The sequence below is a fragment of the Ovis aries genome, chromosome 13, assembly GCF_016772045.2.
Source record: "Ovis aries strain OAR_USU_Benz2616 breed Rambouillet chromosome 13, ARS-UI_Ramb_v3.0, whole genome shotgun sequence".
Lineage (NCBI taxonomy): Eukaryota > Metazoa > Chordata > Mammalia > Artiodactyla > Bovidae > Ovis > Ovis aries.
Genome location: NC_056066.1, coordinates 23,179,969 through 23,202,489, shown reverse-complemented (window position 1 = coordinate 23,202,489; position 22,521 = coordinate 23,179,969). Strand labels below are relative to the sequence as shown.

Genomic DNA, 22,521 nt, shown 5'->3' with positions numbered 1-22,521 from the left:
TGAGGGTGACCCTGGGTTTTCTAGTTTGGGTACCTAAATCGTTCTCTTGCATTCATGCTCCGTTTCGTTAATGGTTACCTTTTGGGCTCTTAGCCAAAAAGAATCCATATTATCTGCACTTAGATTGCTCTTTTGTAGAAATGATTATGTTTGTACTTTTGATGTTTACGTAAACCTTTACAGTTTATAGGTAAATCCAGCATTTGACAGATAATTCAGCATTTGACATCTTCAATCTAAATAAATTCTACCTCCACAACTAGGAGATGTGGTTTCATGGTCTAGTTTTAACTAATATGTACTTCATTTTGTAAAAAGTGTCATTTTCATGTCTAAAGTTCTTCTAACAATAACCTGTAATTGGTCTAGGGTACTTTTTTTGGGGGGTGGGGGGAGGTGTTTTCTTTAAGGCCTTAGAGGAAGAAGTATGAAAAAGACAGATTTTTTTGCTTGTAAGGAGTTCATAGACCTACTGGGAAGATAGACAAGTAATTATGTAAACAAGGTGCTAACTTGGTGAATTAATGAAACTGCCTTCAAGGTTTATTTGGTTGTAAATGACAGTCATGAAAATCAGCTTAGCTAGAGGGAAAAACAGGGAGGGGTGGTGGGGTAGCTCCTGGAACCGTAGGGCCCTGAGAGCCACGTGGTAGACAAGGATCCAAAGTGTCTGCTTCCTCACTTTCTCGCGAATCTTTGCAAGACTTTTCCTGAATCTTTTCTCCAACAATATTGTCTTTTCTCCAACAACATTGTCTTTTCTTAGCTGCTTTGTACAAGTCTACCCCACACAGCAGCTATGCTTATTTGCCCCTAGGTGCAAGTCCATTCAGATGGCATTTAGTCACCCTGCACCTAATTTCAGATTTCTTAACAGTGAAAAAAAGGAGTGACAAAGAAGAGAGTCAGTGGCCATCAGAGCAGCCATCTGGGGCCATGGGGACTCCCACAGTGCAGGTTTGGCACCCAGGTGGAGGGACAGTGACAATTCTCAAACCTTGGAGCCTTTCCGGGCGAGGTACCCCTCTTCCCTCATTGTGTGCACAGATCTACCGATGACAAAGGCTTCATAAACTGCCCCGGGAGAGTTAGTGCTACTTGAGCTGGATTTTGAAAAATGCATTGGAGTTCACCTGGTAAAGAGGCTGGAGGGGACGGTTATAGGCAGAGTAAGAAGTATGTTGTTGCTGCTGTTGTTTAGTCTTTAAGTCATGTTTGACTGTTTGTGACCCCATGGACAAGGCTTCTCTGTTCATGGGATTCTCCAGGCAAGAATACTGAAGTGAGTTGCCATTCCCCTCTCCAGGGGATCTTCCTGACCCAGGGATCGAACCGGGGTTCCCTATATTGCAGGCAGATTCTTTACTGTCTGAGAAGCCTGTACAAGAGCGTAAAGCACCAGGGTCATTTTGGGGACCTGCTGAACCTTTCTTCAGGTGCTGTGATGCTTCCCATCTTCTAGTTTCACAGTTTTGTTTCCATTCTCTCGCATGTATTCCTGTTTAAATTCCTTACTGTTTGCATTGATTCTTTTGAGCTATTCAGATCCTGCCTGCAAGTTGCTGGACACCCTAACAATCAGCTTAGTGCTGTTTGTAATTGTAAAAACATACTTTGTTTTTGTTTCCACCTGCACATTGAGAAAAGCATTATGTATTGTACTAATGGACCCAAGGATGAGAAGCCTGGATGGCACTGCCATCACATAACCTGCACCGAGATGCCCACATGGGAGGGGCACTACAGCTGCCCACATGCCCCCCCAGCCAAGGGCTGCAGCAGTCAGAGCCAGGCTCGCTTTTTGTAATTTGCCTGCACAGAAAAAGCTCATCTTCTGATGTACACAGAAGTGGCCTGGGTGCCAGCAGCCTCCCTGCTTTTTTCAGGTCAGGCATCCCAAATTTCATGTCAGAATTCCTAAGGAATTCCTGGAGGAAGCCTTCAGGTGGTGATTAGGCTGGACAGAAGAAAAGAAAGCAGGGTTTCCTTTACAGATTTAAATCTACTCCAGAAAACGCATAATTATGCAGGCTTTTCTGCTATGTACAAGCTTGCATTGTGCAAATTAGTTTGCACAAGTTTGGACGACGGTGAGTGATGGCCTTTGAGGCAGAGATTGGTCCATACCCAGTTGTTCTTTGGGCACATTACTGTTTAATGCCTCCAGGTAACAGGGTGCAAAATTACCTGACATGACCAAAGGCAGCAGGCCAGAGACACTCTGTCCCCTGGTCCTTGTTCTTTGCTTGACTCAGGCTGCCAGATCCTTGGTGTTGGAAGAAGGAATTTCATGCTTCTGTCCAGTTTTTGTGCATTTGGTTCTAGTCTATATAGACTCAGTGGTTCCTTACATTCTTTCCATCACGTGATCTTCACAATTGAATTTTTAAAGATAAAGTCCTTTCTATATTTCTGAGAAATTAAGCACTTCTGAAGATGGGTATGAAAGGCTCTTAGCAGTTTATTTTTTTACACATTCTACAGGTTTTGAGTGGCTTTCCTAAAATCTATATTTAGTGTGTAAATAGAATATAAAGTTTTTCAGGAACACATCTATTACAGTATAAATAGAGACATTTGTCCTTACAGTTTGTCTTGCATACCTGCATGCCCAGATTGGAATCCCCCTACTCCCAAACACAAACACCATCACTGTCATTGTTTCATTTCTGGGGATAACCAGGTGTGGATGGTATTGGAAGCCTTGCAGACCAAGTTATTCCTAGTCTTAAAAAACTTGAAGACACCGATCCAAATAAGCAGAAACTCAATTTCTTTACTCTTGAATTTTCCTGAGTAATTCTCCTCCAGCCCCACCACGTTGCCCCCTCTGTCTGTCACAGTCCCAGGTGTCTGGGGTGTTCATGAATCTTTCACAAATCTACCCTGACTCCTGAAGTTTCCATGCTCCCAAATGACTTGTTCCACTGTGCTGCTAATCAGCTTTACCTTTTAGAGAATATGCTCTAGCTTTTTTCTGTGCCCCAGAGCCTGAGAAAAAACTTTCTTTCCAACTGACCCCCTCCCTCATAGAACCAAGACCCTAGGCTTTTACTCCATTAGGAATTGAAATATGTTTCCCCATCAAAACAGCCAGCCAGCCAGCCACCTTCCAAATGAATGCTTGGAACATTGAAACTCAACCCATTTGTAAAGTATTCTGCTTGCACACAGATGAAAAGTTCAAATGCTCTGGCATAGAAAGAACTGTTCAGAACAATTATGATAAATCCAGAAGGCACTTTTTTTTGTTGTTGAGCACTTTGAGCCAAATTAGGAGGACAGGAGAAAATTTAAGGGACATTTTAAATGAAAAATATAGGTTAGGATAAGCTAGTATATGCTTTTGACTTACTCACTTTTCTTTTGTAATTTTGGCATCAGATATTCACAGATTTAAAACATGTCAGTAAAGATTTGATCCAGTAAATAGGCCATGGTGAATATTTTTGTTTTGTGTTATATGGCACTTTTTTTTTCTTATGTCTGTTTAGGTGAACTAGAGTTGTTCATGGTTTCAGTGGAACTTAAATTCTAATAAGAGGTGAGATGTGTGTATGTATGTATTTTTGTGTATGTATGGTATATCTTCTGTTTGAAAAATACTGACAGATATGGTGAAGCATTAACATGATCATTCTATTCAAAAGCAATCATTGTATATCTTTTTGAAAAATCTCTTTGAGATTATACTGTCTATATATGTCCTCATATCACTGTGTTCTTCACGGTGACAATTTTTAATTACTGCCTAATGAAGTTTTAATAGTCTATATATTGGTTGCAGTTCTTCACCATAAATAATGCTGCAATCAACATTTCCTTATATAAAACTTCTTCTTATATTGGGTGATCTCCTTAGATTCCCCTTTGAGGGAGTTGATCAAAGGGTACAAATATATTAAAGCTCTTGGTCCACTTTGCCAGGGTGCATCCTGCGAAGCCTGCCCCAGTTTATAGTCCCAGCAGTGTGGGTGAGAGCCCTTTCCCACATCTCTTACTCTGAGTATTTCTAAGTTGAGCAGAAAAAGACTGGAGTAAAATGATACCATTTTCTTTACACGTGTCTTTTTAAGAGCATGCTTTAAACTCATTCCAAGTTCTGTTCAGAGGAGTGTTGTTGTTCAGCCTCTAAGTCGTGTCTTACTCTTTGCAACCCATGGACTGCAGCACACCAGGTTTCCCTGTCCTTCACTATCTCCCAGAGTTTGCTCAAACTCATGTCCATTGAGTCGGTGATGCCAACCACCTCATCCTCTGTCGTCCCCTTCTCCTCCCGCCCTCTATCTTTCCCAGCATCAGGGTCTTTTCAAAAGAGTCAGCTCTTCGCATCAAGTATCCAAAGTATTGGAGCTTCAGCTTCACAATCAGTCCTTTCAATGAATATTTAAGGTTGATTTCCTTTAGTATTTACTAGTTTGATCTCCTTGTTGTCCGAGGGACTCTCAAGAGTCTTCTTAAGCACCACAGTTCAGTTTAGTTCAGTTCAGTCCAGTCGCTCAGTCGTGTCCGACTCTTTGTGACCCTATGGACTGCAGCACACCATGCCCAATCCAATGGCATTTATTGGCACACAAAACGCTTCACCTCCAAGTATCCTAGTCAGTAATTTTTTGTTGTTTAAACTTGCTGCTTCATGTCAGACTTGATCTGTGGCTGATTCAGATGCATCTGTTCAGAAGACATCATGGATGTCCACCGGAGTTCCCAGTTACTGTGTATGTGTGTGTGTGTGTGTGTGTGTGTGTGTGTGTGTGTATCACCCGTCTGTAATCCTGTCATTGGCTCGCAGCTTAGGTCTGTGTGCATCCGCTCTGCTCTGACCCACCTTATCTGATGTAAACACATCAGTCACCCGTGCTGACCTCCCAGCCAACCTGCCACCTGGCTAGGCCGGGGAGGGGAGGTTGAAGCTTCACTAGGTTTAAACTGTGAGCATCCAGCTCCCTTCTGTTTAGATAACTGGGATTTAGAAAGGAGAAAGCAATGTAGTTTTTCCTTTCAGCAGAAGTGAGTGAGTATACTGTGTATTTTCATAACATAATAAAATTCCCTGTTTTAATTAACTCTTTTACACAATACAAAAACTAACATTTCCCTTTTACTGAAGGAGAATTCCTGAGAACATTGAAGAAAACTGAAGAAACAAAGGCAGAACTCGTAGAAAGAAAGAAAAGCTTCGAAGCCAGAGCCACCAGATCACCAAGACTTCCACGGCACGTGGATGTGTTTTATTGTGAGAGCAGCAGCCACAGTTGCCAATTTTGGGGCGGCCTGAATTACTATTTCGATGGATGCAGGCTTTAAATTAGTCCCTGGAGGATACATTTGTTTAAAAATTGAAACTTAATTGAATTTTTTTAAAAGCTTGAATTAAATAGAAAATTAAGGGCTTTTTATAAGAGATAGTACTATATATTTAACTTGAGTGATCAATTACCTAAGAGAAATATTTCTATCCTATTACTATTTTAAAATATTAAATGCTTGACTCAAAAAGCAGAAGATATTCTATCTTACTAGAGAAATCTCTTTAATTCCTGTGTTAGGGGGTCACAGACTATTCTGAATAGGCTTTGGGATGTGGGTTGAATGAGAACCTAGTCACTGTGCTGCCAAGTCGCTTCAGTCATGTCCGACTCTGTGCGACCCCATAGACGGCAGCCCACCAGGCTCCCCTGTCCCTGGGATTCTCCAGGCAAGAACACTGGGGCAGGCTGCCACTTCCTTCTCCAATGCATGAAAGTGAAAAGTGAAAGGGAAGTTGCTCAGTCGTGTCCAACCCTTAGCATGGACTGCAGACTTCAGTTAAATAAACAATATCAATTTTTCATTAATTCAAAATGAGAACTTTTAGAATTATGAATATAAATCTTTTATACCCCTTCTGTTCTAAAGAAAATACATTGTTTCCTCATGTGAAAAATTTCTGTGAGAGTTCAAAAAAGATTTAGTGCACAGTAATATTTTGAATGGAATTGTTATCTTCCACTTAGCCAGAGTGGCCAAAAATACTATTGTAGAACAAATTCATTCCCATTTCTGAATCTCCAAAGCAAAAGGACATTTAAGAATTCATTTCAACTTGGTTATTTATAAGAAGAAAAAGCTTTTCTTATGATATAAAGAATAGTCCTAAATAACAAGTTATAAGCTAGAAATATTTACTTAAAACTATTGGATACACTAACTGAAAAGAGATCTAGCCTGTGTTTCCTTTAAAAAAAAAAAAACCCAAGACAAAGATCTTTCATAGTAAGACACAAATTGGAAATAATATGACTAATCATTAGTGTGAAACTTAAATGAAGTAAGATGTATCTGCCTGTTGAAATATGTTGTAATTGTTAAACATGTTTATGGAGATGAATGAAGTGCTATGGAGAAGTGCATATTGAGTAAGAAAGAAGCCAGTGAGTTTTAAAAATATTCAGTTCAGGTCAGTTCAGTTGCTCAGTTGTGTCCGACTCTTTGCAACCCCATGAACCACAGCACACGAGGTCTTCCTGTCCATCACCAACTTGAGTTGGTGATGCCATCCAGCCGTCTCATCATCTGTCATCCCCTTCTCCTCCTGCCCTCTATCTTTCCCAGCATCAAGGTCTTTTCAAAAGAGTCAGCTCTTTGCATCAGGTGTCCAAAGTATTGGAGTTTCAGCTTCAACATCAGTCCTTCCAATAAACACCCAGGACTGATCTCCTTTAGGATGGACTGGTTGGATCTCCTTGCGGTCCAAGGGACTCTCAAGAGTCTTCTCCAACACCACAGTTCAAAAGCATCAATTAGGCGCTCAGCTTTCTTTATAGTTCAACTCTCACATCCATACATGACTACTGGAAAAACCAAAGCCTTGACTAGATGGACTTTTGTTGACAAAGTAATGTCTCTGCTTTTTAATATGCTATCTAGGTTGGTCATAACTTTTTCCAAGGAGTAAGCGTCTTTTAATTTCATGGCTGCAGTCACCATCTGCACTGATTTTGGAGCCCCCCAAAAAAAGGTCTGACACGGTTTCCACTGTTCCCCATCTATTTCCCATGAAGTGAAGGGACCAGATGCCATGATTTTAGTTTTCTGAATGTTGAGCTTTAAGCCAGCTTTTTCACTCTCCTCTTTCACTTTCATCAAGAGGCTTTTTAGTTCCTCTTCACTTTCTGCCATAAGGATGGTCTTATCTGCATATCTGAGGTTATTGATATTTCTCCTGGCAATCTTGATTCCAGCTTGTGCTTCATCCAGCCCAGTGTTTCTCATGGTATACTCTGCATATAAATTAAATAAGCAGGGTGACAATACACAGCCTTGATGTACTCCTTTTCCAATTTGGAACCAGTCTGTTGTTCCATGTCCAGTTCTAACTGCTGCTTCCTGACCTGCATATATATAGGTTTCTCAAGAGGCAGGTCAGGTGGTCTGGTATTCCCATCTCTTTCAGAATTTTCCACAGTTTATTGTGATCCACACAGTCAAAGATTTTGGCATAGTCAATAAAGCAGAAATTGATGTTTTTCTGGAACTCTCTTGCTTTTTCCATGATCCAGCGGATGTTGGCAATTTGATCTCTGGTTCCTCTGCCTTTTCTAAAACCAGCTTGAACATCTGGAAGTTCACAGTTCATGTATTGCTGAAGCCTGTCTTGGAGAATTTTGAGCATTTCTTTACTAGCATGTGAGGTGAGTGCAATTGTGTGGTAGTTCGAGCAATCTTTGGCATTGCCTTTCTTTGGGATTGGAAAGAAAACTGACCTTTTCCAGTCCTGTGGCCACTGCTGAGTTTTCCAAATTTGCTGACATATTGAGTGCAGCACTTTCACAGCATCATCTTTCAGGATTTGAAATAGCTCAACTGGAATTCCATCACCTCCACTAGTTTTGTTTGTAGTGATGCTTTCTAAGGCCCACTTGATTCCACATTCCAGGATGTCTGGCTCTAGATGAGTGATCACACCATCATGATTATCTGGGTTGTGAAGATTTTTTTGTACAGTTCTTCTGTGTATTCTTGCCACCTCTTCTTAATATCTTCTGCTTCTGTTAGGTCCATACCATTTCTGTCCTTTTCTTGTTTTTTACCTTTTTTTAGCCACACTGTCCAGCGTGTTTGATCTTAGTTCCCCTACCAGGGATTGAACTTAATCTTTTTGTGTCTGTGATTACTTATATCTTTTTATAGCTTGATTTCCCCACCCCCACCACGCATTGCAGTGCTTTCATGGTTAGGAAAACAAGACATGTACTGAGATGTGATGGGTGGAAAAAAATATTTTACATCTTGAATTTGATAAGGCAGAAATAATTGTAAATTTTTGTTTATGAAATAGATATACTTCCTTGATACAAGAGATTGTTTTCTTTGGGTAGCCATCTCAGGAGATCCTTTGATTAAAGGCGTTACTGACTATATTGAAGAAATGATTAAATAAATAATGATTATAAAAGTTGTTACTTTTTGTGAGCTTAGAATAAAGATAATCTGGCATGGTTACCACATATTTAATAGGTGTCCAAGTTTTTATTCTGGACCACATCAATGAAAAACATCTGAGCACATGCCCTCCATATTTGAGTTTTTATTTATACATTTCATATGTGTACTACTACATTATTTTATGTTTTATAATATGCAGGTGTTTTAAAAGGCTGCACTAAAGATAAAATAAATTTTAACAGATAAGAACTTGCTCCAGTTAAAAATAACATTAACATGTTGTGTGTGTGTGTGTTTTTTTTTAATGAAGGTACTATGGGTGAATTTATATTATGGTTTTTAAAAATCTTGGTGAATACTTTGCAGTAAAGCAATTTGAAAGTCTATTCCTACATTCAACTTATTTTGCTGTTTGTTTTTAAAACTCAGAATAGCTGAAAAAAGAAAAAAAAAGGTTACTTTACAAAGGTTTATTGATCCAAACGGCTGAAAAACATTATTGAAAATTTTTATTACCTAGTGATTCTCATTTTCAAACCATCTACCAGCTATGCAAGAGTTTTGGTTAAAACCTATCATATAAATTTCTATGTTCATAGGTATTAGAGTTTATATTAATAAAGATGGGGGGTTCAAAATAAAAAACCTTTTTATATTTATTGAAAATATTAAAAGAGATTAGAAAGTATTTCTAAGTTTTCTGTAGATACAGAAACACATCTCTTTTCAAAATGTTTTCTCCATAGCATGGTTGTTTCTTTCCAAAAGGCAACTATTTTCTTCCACTAGTTAAAAACCTCATCTTTATCTTGAAGGGATTGATTTAGTAACCTCACTAATAAAGAAAAATCTGCTAGCCCACTTGTGATCATAGAATAGGTCAATAAATTTTAGAACAGATTCTTCTATGTATTTTGCCATAAAGTAACTATAGCACCTCTATTTTGTACACAATGTTTTTGTGGTCACTCTTCACCTCATTGCTTAAAGGTTTGTGTGTTTTTTTTTTTAATAAAACCACAAAGATGACATCCTACCATAAATAAACCAAATGCTTAACATAGGGCCCTCTAACATGCAAACCCAAGTGAGGGTGCTGATGTTGATATAAGATGCATTTCTTTCCTTTTAAGGTAAAAAGAACCATAAACTGTTGCTCTGGTCTTTTTTTTTCCCCTTGCACCAGTAGATTGTCTGCTCACTCCTCCCCCATACACATATCTTAGGAGAGTCTTAGAGTCCCTTATGTGAATGAAGGAATGGAGGGGGACTCCAGATATACTCCTCTTTCATTAGATTATTTTCATTTCTTAGGTTCCATCTCAAAAATCATAAAATGTTAGAACCAGAGAGAATTTGTGACTTTTTTCCCCCCTAGTGACAAGGAATGTAGTCTTGACTCCAGTTCTGAAATGCTTTCAGCAGCTCTTCCTTTCCAGTAATTATTAGAAATGTGACAAAGAAAGCTCACTCGTTTCTGAGACATTAGAGATGTGCTGCTTTGAAGTGTGTTCTCAAGTCACTTACAAAAGCCCTGTGGGTCCAGTGTTTGCTGAGAACTGGGTTTCCCTTCTGTCAGGAGCTCACAACTGAAAACACAGGAAATAACATCCAACAGTCGAAGTCATGGACAAGCCCCCTCATCCTTTGTAGCACTGAGTGGGGCGCACATCAATAAGGAACAGCTCTAAGTCCCAGGGGGCGCTAGTGGTAAAGAACCTGCCTGCCAGTGCAGAAGGCATAAGAGGTGTGTGTTCAATCCCTGGGTCGGGAAGATCCCCTGGAGAAGGAGTGGCAACCCACTCCAGTATTCTTGCCTGGAGAGTTCCATGGACAGAGGGGCCTGGTGCTACCATCCATAGGGCTGCAAAGAGTCAGACATGACTGAAGCAGTGTAGCATACACTATACTGTATTAGACTACTTGCATTTTGCACAAATGATGGTATAGGGACTTATATTTGATGATGAAAAGTAAGGAGTAAAGCAATTTTTAAAACTCAGTATCCAAAAATTTCTGTAAGTCCTTCTGGAGGAAATAAAAGCCCAGTACCTTCTTTCTCTTGTGACGATGCATCTACACAGAAATACACTGAGACAGAAATCAGTCATCCTGAGGAGGAGAAGAATGTGTGGGAGAATAAGAAGAAACTTGGGGCAGGGACAACAGGACTTTCCTGCTGGTGCAGTGGTTAAGAATCTGCCTGCCAACACAGGGGAATGGGTTTGATCCCTGGTCTAGGAAGATCCCTCATGCCACGAGGCAGCTAAGCCTGTGCGCCACAACTACTGAGCCCATGTGCCTAAAACCTGAACTTAGATTCAGTGAAAGAATCACTTAAGGGTTTATCCATGTCTGTCTACAACCCCCTCCCCTGCTTCTCCTTTCTGGGCAAGGTTTTCCTTCTAGGAGAGTTCACAAGGCTGGGCTTGCTTGAACCCTTCCCGGGGCTGCTAGGGTGGGGACCCCCTGACCTTAGGTCTCAATGAAGAGTAGCCCCCCCTCCCCAGCTCACCACAACCAGAGAAAGCCCACGTGCAGCAACAAAGACCCAGCATAGCCAAAAATAAATAAAAAAAAAATATTTTTCAAAATACTATTAAAAAAGAAGAAAAAGAAACCTGGAGTTCTGTCACATATAGATGTGAAGAAAAAAGTGACGGGTCTAGAAAAGCACTCCCGGTTCTGGACCTCTAAGCTCCTGGGAGACAGTGCAGGAGGGAAGATGACAAGGACGCCGGAGGGCACAAGATTCATGTCACCGGGCTGAGGGCAGGTTCGCCACAGGACCTCTGGGATAAGCTGAGTCATAGCCACCGTCCTGAATGCTGCTAGTGAACAGCGTCATGGGCAGTGTGGACAGCTGCAGTCACCTGGGCACAGACACAGAGCACCTTTCGTGGTATTCACGGAGGAATGCCTGTGTGTGTTCCATCTGAGGGATCGGTGACATTGCAGACCAGTTGGCTTGTTGACATTTCTAGGTGGAGAGACCTGAAGCAAGTGGGGGAGGGGAGGGGAAAGTAAGGACCCAGAGCTCAGGGGGTCCCCATCCCAGCAGTCCCCTGAAAGGTTCCCGCAAGCCCAGCTGTGTGAACTCTCCTAGAAGGAAAACCTTGCCCAGAAAGGAGAAGAGCGTGTAGAGAGATACAGACGGATACAGACAGATATATACATGAATCCTCAAGTGATTCCTTTATTGAATCTAAGTCTTGATTGTAATTGATTATTTGGAGATGTGTGATAAATTATAGCAAGCCCAGATCTTTTGCTCTGGATTCCAGGCATGCACATATGCAAGGAACTGAATGGAAATAGGAATGCCTCAGCTTTTGTGAGTAAAAGCATGTGCCTCATGCTTTTTGAGACTGTGCAGTTTTCCCATCAAATGCCAGCCCTACAACAGAAAACATATATATAAGTAAATGCTGTAAGGTGGTTTTTAACTTTGCACATGATATTTGAGACTGTGTATAGGTCGATTTGGTGCAGTCCTTCGTCTTAAGTATGTACAGAATCCTATTCCCTAGTGATAGCATATTTTAACTCTTTTGTGTTATGTGATCAATTTCAAATTTTTCTATTCAAATTGCTTCCTTAATGTAGTCAGAAAATTTTCTTCTTTAAGAATATTTCATATTATTTTAATTTTGGTGGTCCCATTTACTCATCTCTAATAAGATGTGAATTGTATTCATTTTCAAATTTAAAATATTAAAATGGTATAAACCTACTTATTACCACACTGACCTTTATTCATGGATTAAAACAGAAAGAAGAGCTGCTTTCTTCAATTATTGATTGGCTCTTTACTCTAGGATAACTGCCAGGAAGGAAATAGTCCTTTTTTACACCTGTTAATATCACTTTTCAAGTTTGAAAGGAACCCAGGAGTTCAGTGTCCTCTCCCTCCATTCATTTGTGGGGTTTGATTAAGATGTCAGTTCAGTTCAGTCAGTCAGTCGTGTCTGACTCTTTGCGACCCCATGAATTGCAGCATGCCAGGCCTCCCTGTCCATCACCATCTCCTAGAGTTCACTCAAACTCATGACCATCGAGTTGGTAATGCCATCCAGCCATCTCATCCTCTGTCGTCCCCTTCTCCTCCTGCCCCCAATCCCTCCCATCATCAGAGTCTTTTCCAATGAGTCAACTCTTCGCATGAGATGGCCAAAGTACTGGAGTTTCAGCTTTAGCATCAGTCCTTCCAAAGAACACCCAGGGCTGATCTCCTTTAAAATGGGCTGGTTGGATCTCCTTGCAGTCCAAGGGACTCTCAAGAGTCTTCTCCAACACCACAGTTCAAAAGCATCAATTCTTCGGCGCTCAGCTTTCCTCACAGTCCAACTCTCACATCCATACATGACCACTGGAAAGACCATAGCCTTGACTAGACGGACCTTTGTTGGCAAAGTAATGTCTCTGCCCTTGAGTATGCTATCTAGGTTGGTCATAACTTATCTTCCAAGGAATAAGCGTCTTTTAATTTCATGGCTGCAGTCACCATCTGCAGTGATTTTGGAGCCCCCAAAAATGAAGTCTGACACTGTTTCCACTGTTGTCCCATCTATTTCCCATGAAGTGATGGGACTGGATGCCATAATCTTAGTTTTCTGAATGTTGAGCTTTAAGCCAACTTTTTCACTCTCCTCTTTCACTTTCATCAAGAGGCTTTTTAGTTCCTCTTCATTAAAATATAAAACTATGTATAAAATAGATAACTAATGAGAACATACTGAGAACTCTACTTAGTGCTCTGTGGTGACCTGCATGGGAAGGAAATCCAAAAGGGAGTTACATGCATGTGCGTTTGTATATGTGTATGTATATATATGAAGATGAAAGTCACTCAGTCTTATTTGACTCTTTGCAACCCCATAGACTGTAGCCCACCAGGCTCCTCTCTCCTTGGAATTCTCCAGGCAAGAATACTGGAGTGGGTAGCCATTCCCTTTTCCAGGGGATCTTTCTGACTCAGGGATCGAACCCACATCTCCCACATTGCAGGCAGATTCTTTACCATCTGAGCTACCAGGGAAGCCCATGTATATGTGTATGTATATGTATGGCTGATTCATTTTGCTGTACAGTAGAAACACAATATTGTAAGGTAACTATAAGCCAATAAAAATTAATGTTCAAAAAAAGATATAATACTTGGAGCTGATTAGATTTCCTGTAGTAGATAAGAACAACTGTCTAGGAGTTCAGGTTTTCCAAGGATGATGCAGTCAGCTGCCTGGGAAATAATGAGTTTCTTATTCCTGAAATTCTCTGACTCTCTGCTGTATCAGCTCATTTCAGAGTTTTGTCCATGGTGGTAGACAAGACGTGTAAACATTCACACCCAGAGCAACTCCCACAGGCAGACTGGGCTTGGGCAGCCTTCCTGATTCCCTGGCTTTAAGCCTACCCCTCACCCCTTGGTCAAGAATGAGGCAGAGAGATACAATGGTCTTGAGTCTACTTACATTCATGTATAAAAAGTAATTTATTACAAAACCATGTTACAAAATTATTGTTGGTGTCAGATGACCAAGAACATAGCTGCTGACTGAATACTGTCCAGTTACCAACGTTGGAGCTGACAATGGCTACCCCCATTTAGCCATTAGTCTTTATCCAGGAATGCCAGCACCAGGTGGGTGATGGGATTAGGTAGCTTCTAACTTTCTTTCCTTTTTTCTTTTTCATTAATGTATAGTTGATTTACATTATTACATTAGTTTCAGGTGTACAGCATAGTGACTCAGTGTTTTTCAAGATTATACTCCATTTCAAGTTAATATGGAATATTGGCTCTATTCCCTGTTTTCTAACAGTCTGTCCTTGTGTCTAATTTTATATATCATTGTTTGTACAACTTTTAGCTTTCTTGACCCTGAGGCTTCCATTCTGTTTCAAGACCCAAAATTCACAAGGAAAATTTTATTTTAATGACTCACTTGTCTTCTGAAATTTATTACAGTTGACATTATGATTCAGAGAGGTAGACTGAGGTCCTCACCCATCCACCTGTGTACCTGTATAGCAGTAAATACTTGACCCAATATTAAGTATAAAATCACTGGGTAAATAAAAGAAAGTCAACTGAAGGATATGCACAGATACTCTGTCAAACCCCTCTTAAAAATTACAGGCATAAAATCTCTTATGCTGTGTAATTATACATTTTTCATTTTCATTCTACATCTTTTAATGCTCTCAAATGAAAGCAGAACCTTAGGAATCAAAATCCTATGGAAAATGTAAATCTTAGTATTCTGGAAAAAATCATACCCATGGCTGATCTGCCATAGTTGACATGAAATGACAGGATTGTCACCAGTAATGAGGGCTTTTTTCTTGGCGTCTGTCATACAAGCATGAAAGTAATCCATGCTAACCCAGTGTTTTACTAGGCTGGACACTTGCCGAAACAGCCGACAATACGAGCAGTCAAGCAGCTGTACATGCTAGGCTAAAAAGAAACAGCTGCGAGCAAGACGGGTGTAAGAAATGCTTGAAGGACCCACCAGAGCACAACTTGAAATGATTTGGCCGGGCGGTGAAATGCTAGGAAACAGCAGTAATAGACTGGGCTTTTTCCCAGACATTTTCCAAGAACTTGAGGGTACTTTACCAGTGGTCCCTCTGCCATCCGCCTGAGACATCATAACGGTTTTCAGCAGGTGTCTCTGCTTCCAAGGATGATGCCCCAGGTGGCTCTGGTGTCCGTGGGCCAGGGAGCTTGTTGATAACAGGGAGCTTGAGCTGGTAGTATATATTAGGAAGGAGCTTCCGGTTTTCTGATAGCTGTAAATGGTGTTTCACTAATATAGTTTCCTTTTGCAGTAGGAAATACTTTTAAAGGGATAAGGAGAGATGGTAGATATATATAAACATATATATGATTATAATATATATTATTGTAAGCATATGCACACAAAAGAGTATAATGACATAAGCAAGTATCATTCAAAGAATAATCGTAAACACACTGGATGTAAGCTGGGGCAGGGGCGTAGGCCAGAGAGAGAGACTTTAAAAGTTTTAAAAATAGTCTTTGATTCCACTTATATGAGGTACCTAGAGTAGTCAAATTCATAGTCAGAAAGTACATCAGTACATGCCGGGAGACAGGGGTGGGGGTGTGGGGGGAGGGAAAATGGGACATAGTGTTTAATTTAAAAGGGAAAAAAAAAAGTTTTCAACAACTTTCTCTGGCAAAAGATGTGAAGGGTCTGGCTGTGAGAGATGGAACAAGGGGAGGGACAAAGGATACTTAGTGTTGGCTTGTTAAGACCGCATATGTTGATGCTGGTTTTTAATAAAAGAAGACCCGGTCTGTGCTCTCTTTGAGGTTTCCTGAATGTATGTTTTGAGATTAAGCATTTACAGATAGGAAAACAGCAGACTAATAGGCAAGATGAAGCAAAAGATGATCTGCCCCAGATCTGAAACTGAAGGAGTGGACAAGCCAGTCTGCTACCGCATGCGTGTACAGAAAATTGTAAAGTAGTGCGTTTAGAACCACCACAAAGAACGAGTCTGCATTATACAGAGCACGTTACCGGGCTCCACACTTGTAGTTCAGGATTATTCATACTGTTTCTAGCGCGTGTTTGGCTGATGTGCTGCCTGTTGTAGCTGATGACACCCAGGATGTACGGGGTGGTTCTAGGACAGTTATGAATACTTGAAGATCCTATGCTTTGAACCATAAGCACACTTACGTTTGTATGCGTGTGCACTGTTTGGTAGAGAGCTACAGAGAACTGGAAAGGGTTAAGAGGAGCGACTAAAAGACAGGAGAAGAAATTGAAGTCAAAAAGTACTCCAGTCTGGAAAGACAAAGCTGTGCTTGCAAACAAAAACAAAAACCTAGGCTCAACTGACTTCTTTCCCAGCTCCTGCAGAAATGAGCAAAACTTCACTTGTTGATACTTAAGGAAGAAGGTTTATGATAAAAGAAAATAACTTCTGTTTTAACATTTACAAAGCAGCTGTACCTTTGTCACTGGTTTGACCTTTACACAGCCCTGAAAGGTCAGGGCATGGGTCATCATTCATGTTTGATGGTTGAGAAAACAGCCCAGAGAGCAGTTGGCTGAGTGGACCCTGTTGGGGTGAGTCAGGAGCAAACCCAGCTCTGACTCAAGCCCCAGGCACTGGTCCCGCCTCTGTGTTTGAAAAACTCAGTGTCAATATGTCCCCTGTGTGAAGTCTGTCTCTTCAGCGACTTAACATGGGACAGCACACTCTAGGTAATGAAGTACAAGTGTGAAACATGACTTGCGTTAAGATCCTAAAGGAAAGCCTTGGCTGTGGTGGTATTAGCATCACTTTGGAAAGTCCAGGGCATAGACAGTAACCTGTCATCTCTTAGCTCCCCAGTGAGAGGCTGGGGACTGAATAGGATAAGGTTACTGACTTGTTCCAATATAAAGTCTCCTTATTTTTATTTGTACTGTACTATCATGTAAAATAAGCTTCCCCTCCTCCCCGCCCACCTTGATATCAGAGATGGCCTTTGCTAGGCCAAAAAAAAAAAAAAGCTGAAGGATCCAAAAGATCAGTCTTGTGTGAAAAAAGAACCACAGGTAACAGGGGAGATGATGAGATGCTGCGTGTTTCCTGGGGCAGGGGTGATGCCAGTGTTTTCAGAGGCAGATCATGCATATTTAAAGATTATTGGACCATCTGTGCCTCTTCAGATGCCTGGTGAGAGGACCAAGTGTTCCGAACAAGGGTTAATGTGGTCCATTGACCCCAGCGAACATCCAGTTAGAGTCGTCACTTTAGAGTCATCACTCCCTGAGTAAAGACTCAGAGCCAAATTCAAATATGAGGAGTTTGCAAATTAGGCTTAACATCAGAGCAGATACCCTTAGTCTCTTAGAGGCTGTCTTTCTCTCTGTCCTTATCAGCTTGATGCAGCCGCCACCACCACCACCAACAGTGTTGTCTGTTCCTTTTGTATGTTTTTAGCTAAACTGAGAAGTGTCTTGTTTCCTGCACTTTTTTTAAGGTTCCTGGATAGTGTTAATGTGATCATCAACATTTTTTTTCCAATTGAATAAAACACTACGCTAGGAATAAAATGACCAGAATATGTAGTTTTCTAATTCTTCGGTAGCTGGCATTTTCTAGTATGTGGGCTTACTTGAGTTTGGAAGGCTGGCAGAGGAAACAAACAGCAGTTTCTGTTGACAGTAACAAAACAAAATTGAAGTAATCAGAAAAGTTGAACAGAAGGTAAAGTGGCACTTCAGTAGAGCTGTCTGAGGGCAGTGAGAAAGTTGGTAGCTGCAGGTTGAATGTTCTACACAGGAAACCCATGTGGCTGTGTGTGTGAGGCACTCAGCAGAGTATTTCCTCTTTGGGCATTTTTATTACATCTTTTGAATTAACTCTAGCCCAGGGATTGGCAAAGTATAGCCTGTGGGCCAAAATCTGGCCGCATTCCTGTTTTGTATGGCCCTTGAGCCAAGAATGGTTTCTACATAAAACCTAAGAATGGTTTAAAAAAAAAAAATTGAAAGAATATTTCATGATAGGTGAAAATGGTATGACATTCAAATTCCAGTTGTCCATAGATGAATTTTACTGGAACACAGGTACACTCGTTTCGTTTGTGTGCTCCCTGTAACTGCTTTTGTGTTAGAATTAGGCCGAGTTAACTAGTCAAAACAGAGACCGTATGACCTAACCAGCCTAGAATACTATATGTCCCCATTCTAGCCGTTTATTAAGGTCAGAAAGTAGAGCTTTTTCCTCTTTTTTTCCCTGTGATTTTTTTGGAATAGTTAAGTTTCAGCAAGCACTGTGATTTTTATCAGATGAAGGGGCCAACTTTTTTTCAGTAGAGTGCATCTCTTATAAGAACAGGAGAAAACAGGAACCAAATAGCAGCCTTTCACCAAACACGAAGTTTGTCTGTTGTGTTTCTTGCTCAGCAGTCGAGGGCTGATTCTTTTGGAAATGGGTTTCCTCTGGGCATGTCTCCAGGCTGCCTGCAGGCGGGTCCCCGAGTCTCTCCCCTTCTTGCATCGCTGCTGCTCTCCTTGCAAGCCAGGGTCTGAATCTGGCCCTTCTGACTTGCTGTCACCAGTGGAATACCGGCTTTGTGATGCTGGGTGCCTGCAGCCCAGTTTCGCCCTCTTGACTCTCAGCTGCCAGGAAAAGAGGTCGTGGCTGGACTTCTGTGATGAAGAGGGACGTGGTGAAGGAAGACCCTCTAGCTGAGAGCCGTCACCAAGACCCAGAAGTCAGAGTGGGGTTACCTTAGGGTGCTGAGAAGAGCCCTTCTTGAACTGTGAGCTGAGGAAACTGGTGCTTTTAGGCCACTGTGCTTTGGGGTGCATTGTTATGCAGTATTAGCCCATGGAAAAAGTCGGGGCATATATGTAGGCTTTTTGCTATGAAAGATGAAAGGAAAAAGATATTCTCTAATATAAGATGCTAATAAAGGCTCTGCAGTTAACTATAGTTGCATGCTTGAGTTCCTGGTACATGTGGGTTCGTCTGAAAAAGTAAATAACTGTTTTTATGGCTGTAAAAATAATGTATACTTGTTGGAAAAAATTTAGAAAAAGGATAGAAAATCCTAAAGCGTGATAATTAAATTACTCACCATTCTGCCATCTAGAGAGAGAATCCCTATTCCAGCTTTTTTTTTTACAATATATTCTTTTATTTTTAATATATTCTTATTTTATAAAATTATATGTTGTTTTGTACTCTGCTCCATTTCTGTAATATTATACTACCATTAAAGTACTTCAAAAATGACTTTTAATGACCACAGCAGCTTGTTTAAATAGATTATGAAAAACTCACATAATTCAAAGGATTTACTATAATATCTTCATTTTCTTTTCTAGATTTGCCAGTTAGAGAATTTTTTTCTTAAACAGCTATACTGAGCTATAATTGCCATACCATACAAATGTACAACCTAAATACCATTTAAAGTATACAATTCAGTGTCTTTTAGTATATTCACAGGATTCTGTAATCATTATCACAATCTTATTTTAGAACTTTTTATCTCCTCTAAAAGAAACTCAACCTCATCACCCTCCCCACCCCTATCCCCAGCCCTTGTTGTTCAGTCACTAAGTCATGTCCGACTCTTTGCAACCCCATGGCCAGGTTCCGCTGCCCAGCACTATCTCCCAGAGTTTGCTCAGATTCATGTCCACTGAGTCAGTGATGCTATCTAACCATCTCATCCTCTGTTGTCCCCTCTCCTCCTGTCCTCAGTCTTTCCCAGCATCAGGGTCTTTTCCAGTGAGTTGGCTCTTCACATCAGGTGGCCAAAGTATTGGAGCTTCAGCTTCAGCAACCGTCCTTCCAATGAATATTCAGGGTGGATTTCCTTCAGGGTGGATTTCCTTTAGGATTGACTGCTTTGATGACTTTGCAGTCCAAGGGACTATCAAGAGTCTTCTCTAGCACTACAATTCAAAAACATCCATTCTTCGGTGCTGAGTCTTCTTCCCTAGCCCTAGGCAACCAGGAATCTCCTTTCTGTCTATACATTTATATAGCCTTTTGTGACTGGCTTCTTTCATTTCATTTCAGTTCAGTTCAGTTCAGTTGCTCAGTCGAGTCCGACTCTTTGCAACCCCATGAATCGCAGCATGCCAGGCCTCCCTGTCCATCACCATCTCCCAGAGTTCATTCAGACTCACGTCCATCGAGTCGGTGATGTCATCCAGTCATCTCATCCTCTGTCGTCCCCTTCTCCTCCTGCCCCTAATCCCTCCCAGCATCAAAGTCTTTTTCAGTGAGTCCACTCTTAGCATGAAGTGGCCAAAGTACTGGAGCTTCAGCTTTAGCATCATTCCTTCCAAAGAAATCTCAGGGTTGATCTCCTTCAGAATGGACTGGTTGGATCTCCTTGCAGTCCAAGGGACTCTCAAGAGTCTTCTCCAACACCACAGTTCAAAAGCATCAATTCTTCGGTGCTCAGCCTTCTTCACAGTCCAACTCTCACATCCATACATGGCCACAGGAAAAACCATAGCCTTGACTAAACGGACCTTAGTTGGCAAAGTAATGTCTCTGCTTTTGAATATACTATCTAGGTTGGTCATAACTTTTACTCCAAGGAGTAAGCGTCTTTTATTTAGCATAATGTTTTCAAGCTTCATCTTTGTTGTAGCCTGTTCCTTCTTCTGGTCAAATAATGTAACTTTGTGTAGATACATCACATTTTATTTATCCATTCATCAATTGATGGTATTTGGATTGTTTCCCCTTTGGGGCTATTATGAGTAACACTGCTATGAACATTCATATACAAATTGATATGTGAACATATGTTTCTGTTTTCAGGTATTAATCTAGGAGTGGAATTTTGGGGTCATGATGGTAACTGTCTAAATTTATGAGGAATTGCCAAACTGTTTTCCAACGCAGTTGTATCATTTTGCATTCTTGCCGCCAACATATGAGGTTTCTAATTTCACTACCTCTTTCCCAACACTTAATACCGTATTTTTGATTACAGCCATCCCAGTGGGTATGCAGTGATATCATTGTGATTTTGATTCATACTTCCCTAATGGCTAATGATGTTGAGCATCTTTTAATAAGATTATTGGCCATCTTTATATCTTTTTTTTTTTTTTTAGAAATCTCTTTTCAGACATTTTGCCCATCTTTCAACCAGGTTGTCTTTTTATTACTAAGTTGTAACAATTCTTCTAAATAACTCCCTTATCAGAGATGTACTTTGCAATCTTGTCTTGAATTTTGTGGATTTTCTTTCCTTTTCTTGATAGCATTGTTTGCAACATAAATGTTTTCAATTTTGATGTTCGTCTGACTTCCCTGTTTTTTGTTGTTGTTGCTTCTGCCTTTGGTGTCGTGTCTAAGAAATGATTGCCTTCTAAGAAATGATTGCCTAAACCAAGCTTACACAGATTTTAGAGAATTGTATTCATTTATTTTCAACTTACAGCTAGTACTGCCAAGACTTTTGTTTTTAATGGTTACCCCTTTCAGAGCAATACATATGAAGCACATTCTTTTTAATTGCTGCATAATATTCTATGGTGGATGAACTGACTATTTTCCATAAACAAAGAGAGTGAAATTAATGCAGAAAGGTTTGGAAATAGCCACTGTGTGCCCCATCTTCCATTTATCTGGGGGGACCACATGAAGATACATGCACACCAGAGTATGTCCATGAATAAACTGATGGGAGTGCCCTGGGAAAGTGGAGCCCACACAGCTTCTTTGCTGAGGTTCCGTAACTGGTATTTAAGTTCTTCTATATTGTTGAAAAGGGGGTTGGCAGAGCTAAGAAGGATGTACCTGATGTTTTTCAGGCACTTGTGACAAAATGAAGATATTTTAAAAATGAAAGTCAAGCAATTAAAGTCAAATATAATTTTTTGGTATCATTTATTACTGCCGGTTTAAAAGGAATGAAAAACCTAGAGGAGTCTGAACTGACGTTCTAGCCCTATAAAATCTATTTTAACATAATTACTGGTCAGCTTTTCATTTTAAAGAACTAGAGTGGCAGGGCATGTTTTAGTGTTTTTAGATTCTTTTAACAGTCCTTAGTGGCCCATCATATTTGATTGTATGATGGAACACACTTGGCCTCCTTTTAACAAATCTTCATATCATTGCTCTTATTTAGACTCCCATGAGAAGGCCACTTTGACACCTTAGTGACTGATTGAAAGTTATAGTCTCGCTTCATTAAAATTTTTTTCTGATGGTTTTAGGATCTGTTATTCCCTGTTACATATGAGTTAAATTAAGTAAATAATTTGTAGTCAACTGGCGAATAGAGGTGATTTTGAGGGTATTTTTTAAAAAAAATCTTTCTATTAACAGAAACTTTAAGACTTTTCCAAAGTAGAGAGAACAGTGTAGTGAAGCCCCATGAATCTGTTCCTCATCTTTAGCATTTAGCATCTCAGACCCAGTTCTGTCTTACTGGTCTGTGCAGTTCACCCCATGCAGCAGCCCTGAGGACTGAACACGTGAACTATGGCAAGTCCAGGGTGAGAAGCACTCACGTGCACAGCACCACCTACAGCCCCTTTGGACATTCTGCCCTCCCTCCTTGGAGTTCCTCAGGGA

At 40.5% G+C, this 22,521-nt stretch overlaps 1 protein-coding gene across 5 annotated transcripts in view; it reads left to right on the top strand.

Moving 5' to 3' along the window:
* The window catches only part of PIP4K2A (phosphatidylinositol-5-phosphate 4-kinase type 2 alpha), a 181,839-nt gene that overhangs the window by 9,876 nt on the left and 149,442 nt on the right, over positions 1–22,521 (top strand). For 2 of the 5 annotated variants that reach the window (XM_060397333.1, XM_060397331.1), the window contains exon 1: positions 1–22,521. This exon is cut by the window's left edge and continues 8,581 nt beyond it; it is cut by the window's right edge and continues 66,041 nt beyond it. The exons of 2 other annotated variants lie outside the window; for them this stretch is intronic. The gene's annotated coding sequence lies outside the window, so the exon portion shown is untranslated. One more of the 5 variants, XM_060397332.1, reaches the window with a different exon arrangement.